Genomic DNA, 11296 nt, shown 5'->3' on the forward strand with positions numbered 1-11296 from the left:
AACTTTATTAAACATTTATCCACAATTGTTTAATTTTTACTTCATGTTGCGCCAACATACTTAATACCCACCCAATAGTTTAAACCAACTAAAGAAACATTTAACATAGCTTCTCTCCCCTTCACTCCCAGTGTAAATAGAACAAATTGTCGCAACGATAATGTTTCTAAAATACTGTAAAATCATGCTCTAAATATTAAAGTTTATTAAATAAAATAAAATATGTCACTTTTTTCAACACTTGTGGAAGAAAGGGTTTAGCAATTTCCGCTCAAGTTTATCATATTCCACATCTCCAAACCCTTTCACTTAAACTAATGATTTAATATAATTTTACATTTTATTTATCAAATATTATGTGTCATTTTACTTCTTGAGTTTCTATTTTAAACAATATTATTAATTCTCCTACCATTGAAAGGGTGGATCAATATACTATAATCAAAATTACGTAAAAAAATAAAAATTGTATTATATTTTTATGTTTTCATATTGAATAATTTTAAAGAAAGACTTTGACAAACTTGAGATAATTGAACTGCCTCAGAGTTATCAAATTTCTTTTAATATGCTTTTACATTTAAAGTACATCAAATTGTGAAAATTGTGTTCTAGGTCGAACAAATATATGAGCAAATACATTTATAATTAGGATGAAGGGGATCTCCACCGGCCTGTACACAAGTTCCATGACCATTATAAGTTTTAAAACACCATTCTCCACAGGCTTCAAGGAGGCATTGCCCTTCACGTGTTATGACACATTGTTTCGCCATTGTCAGTTTTATAACTGTAATACAAAAAAGAACATAAATATATTTAAAAATTAAACATTAAAACAAGAAGAAAAGCATGACAACTATATCTTTTAATGATATTGTGTAAATAATTATTATTTTAAAAGTTTAAGTGTGATTTATCTATTGTTGTTTTTGTGAGTCGTGGGTTTGAATCTATTAATTTATTATAATTCAAATAGGCAACCCACTCCATAAGAAACAAATAATGATATCACTCCTATAAGGAACTATAAGTTATTTCATAAAGATATTAATATGAAAATGATTGAGAAGAAAAGATCCAACTTTAAAACTCTAAAATTAATTTATTCCTTTTAACACTTATTGTAGTTTTATGTATACTAATTTGTTATTTGAATAGAAATTTTGATGTTAGAGGATATACAAAATCATGAACATCGGAGTTGCAAACTTATGAACATTATTATCTTAACCTTAATATACTAAAACAATATATATATATATATATATATATATATATATATATATATATATATATATATATATATATATATATATATATATATATATATATATATATATATAAATATGAAAAAATGAGTTTCTTTCAAATTATTTAACCAAATTACATATCCTTTCCAGTCATTGTTATCGTAATATAAGAATGGACATGTTCACCAAATTTGATATTCCGTACCAACTTACATCTAAATGCTACAATATTTAATATAAAAATAGTACCCTTTTATTTAACTATTAAAAAAATAGTATACCTGAAATAATGAAGAAAAGAGCGATAATTAGCATGAAAGAATTTTTAGCCATTTCAAATTGCTTCAAAAACAAAAATCAGAAAATGGATATATTTTGGTTAAACCAGTCCATGGATTTATGTACAGAAAAAATATTAGAATAATTCTAAATAAAAATAGAAAATAACTATATTAGGAATATTTATTATAAAGTATAAATTCTATATTCAACTTTTATAAGTCTAGAGGTTGAATACAAATTTTATTATAATTAAATTCTAAAATTCTAAAATTTGTCCGTCTGTAATACTTACCAAACATAATTAATTTTAATTGTAAGGTTAATTCCACTAGTCCAAATCACAATTGTAAGAGTTTGAATTTTTATTCATAAAATAAAAAGTTAATATCACTATATTAATTTTGTTAAAGAAGTTTATCATTAGTGTCATTTTATTTGGTATATCCTGACATCAACTAATATATACAAACAAAATATTTTAATAAATCAAAATAGTTTAAAGGTTAAAAGAGAAATTGAAATTTTGTCATTAAAAGGGTATTTTGGTAATTTATGGAAGAGATTATTTTCCTAATCCAATTTATTGATAGAAAATATATTATGATTAACATGATTTATTATAATTAGGCTATATTAATGCCACGTGGAAAAAGTTGAGGTTAGTTGTTTAATAAATGGCAAAATGACTTTATTTACTACACTTTATATATTCTCTTTGTTCAGAGGAAATTGTGTTTCCTCTTCCTTGAGGATGACACGCAGAATTGGGAGACAGCGATGCAAATGTCAAGTCCTCACTCATAATCAATTAAGGGTTGAAATTAAAAAACAGTAACCCAATCATCCCTATCCTCACACATCATGTTAATATGTAATTGTTAAAGTAAAAGAAAATAAGGAAAAGTGGAAAAGAATGGAATATATATAAAATTACTCGCAGTAAGATAAATTTAGTCTTTATCCTGGCCCAAAAGTCATCTTTAATTGGAAAAGAACCTTAGTAAAGAAAACTCTCCCAGGGCTTAGTGATAATCATATGGCCTCGATAAAATCCTTTCAGGTAGGTTTGTCGACGACCATTAAAGCTCACGTGATTATCCTCGATCACACTGTTAGTATTTCTTAAGTATACTGAAAAAAATGTATTTTATCTTATATTTTCCAAAAATAATTCATCGGTAATTTTCACAAAGGTAAGCCTTTTTGGAAGATTTGTAAATTCTGAAATAACTCTATCATGACTAAGCCGTGTGTAATATATTTTTAGAAGAGTAATAACATTGAATTACTACAAGACTTATAAATGGATATCTTTAAAAGAAAGATCTATAATTATATAACCTTTTTATATCAATTACAAAATTCTATTTTTTCATAATATTTATATAACAATTGACCTTTATATAAATAATAGTTCTTGAATAAAATAAAACTTCAAACCTTAATAAAGATTTAGCTATTTGTAATAAAAATAATAAATCAAGTTAAGATTCAAACTTTATTAAACATTTATCCACAATTGTTTAATTTTTACTTCATGTTGCGCCAACATACTTAATACCCACCCAATAGTTTAAACCAACTAAAGAAACATTTAACATAGCTTCTCTCCCCTTCACTCCCAGTGTAAATAGAACAAATTGTCGCAACGATAATGTTTCTAAAATACTGTAAAATCATGCTCTAAATATTAAAGTTTATTAAATAAAATAAAATATGTCACTTTTTTCAACACTTGTGGAAGAAAGGGTTTAGCAATTTCCGCTCAAGTTTATCATATTCCACATCTCCAAACCCTTTCACTTAAACTAATGATTTAATATAATTTTACATTTTATTTATCAAATATTATGTGTCATTTTACTTCTTGAGTTTCTATTTTAAACAATATTATTAATTCTCCTACCATTGAAAGGGTGGATCAATATACTATAATCAAAATTACGTAAAAAAATAAAAATTGTATTATATTTTTATGTTTTCATATTGAATAATTTTAAAGAAAGACTTTGACAAACTTGAGATAATTGAACTGCCTCAGAGTTATCAAATTTCTTTTAATATGCTTTTACATTTAAAGTACATCAAATTGTGAAAATTGTGTTCTAGGTCGAACAAATATATGAGCAAATACATTTATAATTAGGATGAAGGGGATCTCCACCGGCCTGTACACAAGTTCCATGACCATTATAAGTTTTAAAACACCATTCTCCACAGGCTTCAAGGAGGCATTGCCCTTCACGTGTTATGACACATTGTTTCGCCATTGTCAGTTTTATAACTGTAATACAAAAAAAGAACATAAATATATTTAAAAATTAAACATTAAAACAAGAAGAAAAGCATGACAACTATATCTTTTAATGATATTGTGTAAATAATTATTATTTTAAAAGTTTAAGTGTGATTTATCTATTGTTGTTTTTGTGAGTCGTGGGTTTGAATCTATTAATTTATTATAATTCAAATAGGCAACCCACTCCATAAGAAACAAATAATGATATCACTCCTATAAGGAACTATAAGTTATTTCATAAAGATATTAATATGAAAATGATTGAGAAGAAAAGATCCAACTTTAAAACTCTAAAATTAATTTATTCCTTTTAACACTTATTGTAGTTTTATGTATACTAATTTGTTATTTGAATAGAAATTTTGATGTTAGAGGATATACAAAATCATGAACATCGGAGTTGCAAACTTATGAACATTATTATCTTAACCTTAATATACTAAAACAATATATATATATATATATATATATATATATATATATATATATATATATATATATATATATATATATATATATATATATATATATATATATATATATTAATATGAAAAAATGAGTTTCTTTCAAATTATTTAACCAAATTACATATCCTTTCCAGTCATTGTTATCGTAATATAAGAATGGACATGTTCACCAAATTTGATATTCCGTACCAACTTACATCTAAATGCTACAATATTTAATATAAAAATTAGTACCCTTTTATTTAACTATTAAAAAAAATAGTATACCTGAAATAATGAAGAAAAGAGCGATAATTAGCATGAAAGAATTTTTAGCCATTTCAAATTGCTTCAAAAACAAAAATCAGAAAATGGATATATTTTGGTTAAACCAGTCCATGGATTTATGTACAGAAAAAATATTAGAATAATTCTAAATAAAAATAGAAAATAACTATATTAGGAATATTTATTATAAAGTATAAATTCTATATTCAACTTTTATAAGTCTAGAGGTTGAATACAAATTTTATTATAATTAAATTCTAAAATTCTAAAATTTGTCCGTCTGTAATACTTACCAAACATAATTAATTTTAATTGTAAGGTTAATTCCACTAGTCCAAATCACAATTGTAAGAGTTTGAATTTTTATTCATAAAATAAAAAGTTAATATCACTATATTAATTTTGTTAAAGAAGTTTATCATTAGTGTCATTTTATTTGGTATATCCTGACATCAACTAATATATACAAACAAAATATTTTAATAAATCAAAATAGTTTAAAGGTTAAAAGAGAAATTGAAATTTTGTCATTAAAAGGGTATTTTGGTAATTTATGGAAGAGATTATTTTCCTAATCCAATTTATTGATAGAAAATATATTATGATTAACATGATTTATTATAATTAGGCTATATTAATGCCACGTGGAAAAAGTTGAGGTTAGTTGTTTAATAAATGGCAAAATGACTTTATTTACTACACTTTATATATTCTCTTTGTTCAGAGGAAATTGTGTTTCCTCTTCCTTGAGGATGACACGCAGAATTGGGAGACAGCGATGCAAATGTCAAGTCCTCACTCATAATCAATTAAGGGTTGAAATTAAAAAACAGTAACCCAATCATCCCTATCCTCACACATCATGTTAATATGTAATTGTTAAAGTAAAAGAAAATAAGGAAAAGTGGAAAAGAATGGAATATATATAAAATTACTCGCAGTAAGATAAATTTAGTCTTTATCCTGGCCCAATAGTCATCTTTAATTGGAAAAGAACCTTAGTAAAGAAAACTCTCCCAGGGCTTAGTGATAATCATATGGCCTCGATAAAATCCTTTCAGGTAGGTTTGTCGACGACCATTAAAGCTCACGTGATTATCCTCGATCACACTGTTAGTATTTCTTAAGTATACTGAAAAAAAATGTATTTTATCTTATATTTTCCAAAAATAATTCATCGGTAATTTTCACAAAGGTAAGCCTTTTTGGAAGATTTGTAAATTCTGAAATAACTCTATCATGACTAAGCCGTGTGTAATATATTTTTAGAAGAGTAATAACATTGAATTACTACAAGACTTATAAATGGATATCTTTAAAAGAAAGATCTATAATTATATAACCTTTTTATATCAATTACAAAATTCTATTTTTTCATAATATTTATATAACAATTGACCTTTATATAAATAATAGTTCTTGAATAAAATAAAACTTCAAACCTTAATAAAGATTTAGCTATTTGTAATAAAAATAATAAATCAAGTTAAGATTCAAACTTTATTAAACATTTATCCACAATTGTTTAATTTTTACTTCATGTTGCGCCAACATACTTAATACCCACCCAATAGTTTAAACCAACTAAAGAAACATTTAACATAGCTTCTCTCCCCTTCACTCCCAGTGTAAATAGAACAAATTGTCGCAACGATAATGTTTCTAAAATACTGTAAAATCATGCTCTAAATATTAAAGTTTATTAAATAAAATAAAATATGTCACTTTTTTCAACACTTGTGGAAGAAAGGGTTTAGCAATTTCCGCTCAAGTTTATCATATTCCACATCTCCAAACCCTTTCACTTAAACTAATGATTTAATATAATTTTACATTTTATTTATCAAATATTATGTGTCATTTTACTTCTTGAGTTTCTATTTTAAACAATATTATTAATTCTCCTACCATTGAAAGGGTGGATCAATATACTATAATCAAAATTACGTAAAAAAATAAAAATTGTATTATATTTTTATGTTTTCATATTGAATAATTTTAAAGAAAGACTTTGACAAACTTGAGATAATTGAACTGCCTCAGAGTTATCAAATTTCTTTTAATATGCTTTTACATTTAAAGTACATCAAATTGTGAAAATTGTGTTCTAGGTCGAACAAATATATGAGCAAATACATTTATAATTAGGATGAAGGGGATCTCCACCGGCCTGTACACAAGTTCCATGACCATTATAAGTTTTAAAACACCATTCTCCACAGGCTTCAAGGAGGCATTGCCCTTCACGTGTTATGACACATTGTTTCGCCATTGTCAGTTTTATAACTGTAATACAAAAAAAGAACATAAATATATTTAAAAATTAAACATTAAAACAAGAAGAAAAGCATGACAACTATATCTTTTAATGATATTGTGTAAATAATTATTATTTTAAAAGTTTAAGTGTGATTTATCTATTGTTGTTTTTGTGAGTCGTGGGTTTGAATCTATTAATTTATTATAATTCAAATAGGCAACCCACTCCATAAGAAACAAATAATGATATCACTCCTATAAGGAACTATAAGTTATTTCATAAAGATATTAATATGAAAATGATGGAGAAGAAAAGATCCAACTTTGAAACTCTAAAATTAATTTATTCCTTTTAACACTTATTGTAGTTTTATCTATACTAATTTGTTATTTGAATAGAAATTTTGATGTTAGAGGATATACAAAATCATGAACATCGGAGTTGCAAACTTATGAACATTATTATCTTAACCTTAATATACTAAAACAATATATATATATATATATATATATATATATATTATATATATATATATATATATATATATATATAAATTAATATGAAAAAATGAGTTTCTTTCAAATTATTTAACCAAATTACATATCCTTTCCAGTCATTGTTATCGTAATATAAGAATGGACATGTTCACCAAATTTGATATTCCGTACCAACTTACATCTAAATGCTACAATATTTAATATAAAAATTAGTACCCTTTTATTTAACTATTAAAAAAAATAGTATACCTGAAATAATGAAGAAAAGAGCGATAATTAGCATGAAAGAATTTTTAGCCATTTCAAATTGCTTCAAAAACAAAAATCAGAAAATGGATATATTTTGGTTAAACCAGTCCATGGATTTATGTACAGAAAAAATATTAGAATAATTCTAAATAAAAATAGAAAATAACTATATTAGGAATATTTATTATAAAGTATAAATTCTATATTCAACTTTTATAAGTCTAGAGGTTGAATACAAATTTTATTATACTTTGAGAAATAATCTTTACAATTCACACTTGCAATAGATTAAAAAACTTAGTTTTAATTTAATATATTGAAAGGAATTTTTTGTACAAAAATAAATATTTCTAAAATTTGTCCGTCTGTAATACTTACCAAACATAATTAAAATATTGATTTATTAATTTTAATTGTAAGGTTAATTCCACTAGTCCAAATCACAATTGTAAGAGTTTGAATTTTTATTCATAAAATAAAAAGTTAATATCATCACTATATTAATTTTGTTAAAGAAGTTTATCATTAGTGTCATTTTATTTGGTATATCCTGACATCAACTAATATATACAAACAAAATATTTTAATAAATCAAAATAGTTTAAAGGTTAAAAGAGAAATTGAAATTTTGTCATTAAAAGGGTATTTTGGTAATTTATGGAAGAGATTATTTTCCTAATCCAATTTATTGATAGAAAATATATTATGATTAACATGATTTATTATAATTAGGCTATATTAATGCCACGTGGAAAAAGTTGAGGTTAGTTGTTTAATAAATGGCAAAATGACTTTATTTACTACACTTTATATATTCTCTTTGTTCAGAGGAAATTGTGTTTCCTCTTCCTTGAGGATGACACGCAGAATTGGGAGACAGCGATGCAAATGTCAAGTCCTCACTCATAATCAATTAAGGGTTGAAATTAAAAAACAGTAACCCAATCATCCCTATCCTCACACATCATGTTAATATGTAATTGTTAAAGTAAAAGAAAATAAGGAAAAGTGGAAAAGAATGGAATATATATAAAATTACTCGCAGTAAGATAAATTTAGTCTTTATCCTGGCCCAATAGTCATCTTTAATTGGAAAAGAACCTTAGTAAAGAAAACTCTCCCAGGGCTTAGTGATAATCATATGGCCTCGATAAAATCCTTTCAGGTAGGTTTGTCGACGACCATTAAAGCTCACGTGATTATCCTCGATCACACTGTTAGTATTTCTTAAGTATACTGAAAAAAAATGTATTTTATCTTATATTTTCCAAAAATAATTCATCGGTAATTTTTTTTTTTTTCCTAAAACCCCTCCCCAAAAAAAACTTACCCAATCAACACAAAGGTAAGCCTTTTTGGAAGATTTGTAAATTCTGAAATAACTCTATCATGACTAAGCCGTGTGTAATATATTTTTAGAAGAGTAATAACATTGAATTACTACAAGACTTATAAATGGATATCTTTAAAAGAAAGATCTATAATTATATAACCTTTTTATATCAATTACAAAATTCTATTTTTTCATAATATTTATATAACAATTGACCTTTATATAAATAATAGTTCTTGAATAAAATAAAACTTCAAACCTTAATAAAGATTTAGCTATTTGTAATAAAAATAATAAATCAAGTTAAGATTCAAACTTTATTAAACATTTATCCACAATTGTTTAATTTTTACTTCATGTTGCGCCAACATACTTAATACCCACCCAATAGTTTAAACCAACTAAAGAAACATTTAACATAGCTTCTCTCCCCTTCACTCCCAGTGTAAATAGAACAAATTGTCGCAACGATAATGTTTCTAAAATACTGTAAAATCATGCTCTAAATATTAAAGTTTATTAAATAAAATAAAATATGTCACTTTTTTCAACACTTGTGGAAGAAAGGGTTTAGCAATTTCCGCTCAAGTTTATCATATTCCACATCTCCAAACCCTTTCACTTAAACTAATGATTTAATATAATTTTACATTTTATTTATCAAATATTATGTGTCATTTTACTTCTTGAGTTTCTATTTTAAACAATATTATTAATTCTCCTACCATTGAAAGGGTGGATCAATATACTATAATCAAAATTACGTAAAAAAATAAAAATTGTATTATATTTTTATGTTTTCATATTGAATAATTTTAAAGAAAGACTTTGACAAACTTGAGATAATTGAACTGCCTCAGAGTTATCAAATTTCTTTTAATATGCTTTTACATTTAAAGTACATCAAATTGTGAAAATTGTGTTCTAGGTCGAACAAATATATGAGCAAATACATTTATAATTAGGATGAAGGGGATCTCCACCGGCCTGTACACAAGTTCCATGACCATTATAAGTTTTAAAACACCATTCTCCACAGGCTTCAAGGAGGCATTGCCCTTCACGTGTTATGACACATTGTTTCGCCATTGTCAGTTTTATAACTGTAATACAAAAAAAGAACATAAATATATTTAAAAATTAAACATTAAAACAAGAAGAAAAGCATGACAACTATATCTTTTAATGATATTGTGTAAATAATTATTATTTTAAAAGTTTAAGTGTGATTTATCTATTGTTGTTTTTGTGAGTCGTGGGTTTGAATCTATTAATTTATTATAATTCAAATAGGCAACCCACTCCATAAGAAACAAATAATGATATCACTCCTATAAGGAACTATAAGTTATTTCATAAAGATATTAATATGAAAATGATGGAGAAGAAAAGATCCAACTTTGAAACTCTAAAATTAATTTATTCCTTTTAACACTTATTGTAGTTTTATGTATACTAATTTGTTATTTGAATAGAAATTTTGATGTTAGAGGATATACAAAATCATGAACATCGGAGTTGCAAACTTATGAACATTATTATCTTAACCTTAATATACTAAAACAATATATATATATATATATATATATATATATATATATATATATATATATATATATATATATATATATATATATATATATATATATATTAATATGAAAAAATGAGTTTCTTTCAAATTATTTAACCAAATTACATATCCTTTCCAGTCATTGTTATCGTAATATAAGAATGGACATGTTCACCAAATTTGATATTCCGTACCAACTTACATCTAAATGCTACAATATTTAATATAAAAATTAGTACCCTTTTATTTAACTATTAAAAAAAATAGTATACCTGAAATAATGAAGAAAAGAGCGATAATTAGCATGAAAGAATTTTTAGCCATTTCAAATTGCTTCAAAAACAAAAATCAGAAAATGGATATATTTTGGTTAAACCAGTCCATGGATTTATGTACAGAAAAAATATTAGAATAATTCTAAATAAAAATAGAAAATAACTATATTAGGAATATTTATTATAAAGTATAAATTCTATATTCAACTTTTATAAGTCTAGAGGTTGAATACAAATTTTATTATACTTTGTTTAATATAAAAGGAATTTTTTGTACAAAAATAAATATTTCTAAAATTTGTCCGTCTGTAATACTTACCAAACATAATTAAAATATTGATTTATTAATTGTAAGGTTAATTCCACTAGTCCAAATCACAATTGTAAGAGTTTGAATTTTTATTCATAAAATAAAAAGTTAATATCACTATATTAATTTTGTTAAAGAAGTTTATCATTAGTGTCATTTTATTTGGTATATCCTGACATCAACTAATATATACAAACAAAATATTTTAATAAATCAAAATAGTTTAAAGGTTAA

The sequence above is a fragment of the Lathyrus oleraceus genome, chromosome 5 (genome assembly GCF_024323335.1).
Source record: "Lathyrus oleraceus cultivar Zhongwan6 chromosome 5, CAAS_Psat_ZW6_1.0, whole genome shotgun sequence".
Lineage (NCBI taxonomy): Eukaryota > Viridiplantae > Streptophyta > Magnoliopsida > Fabales > Fabaceae > Lathyrus > Lathyrus oleraceus.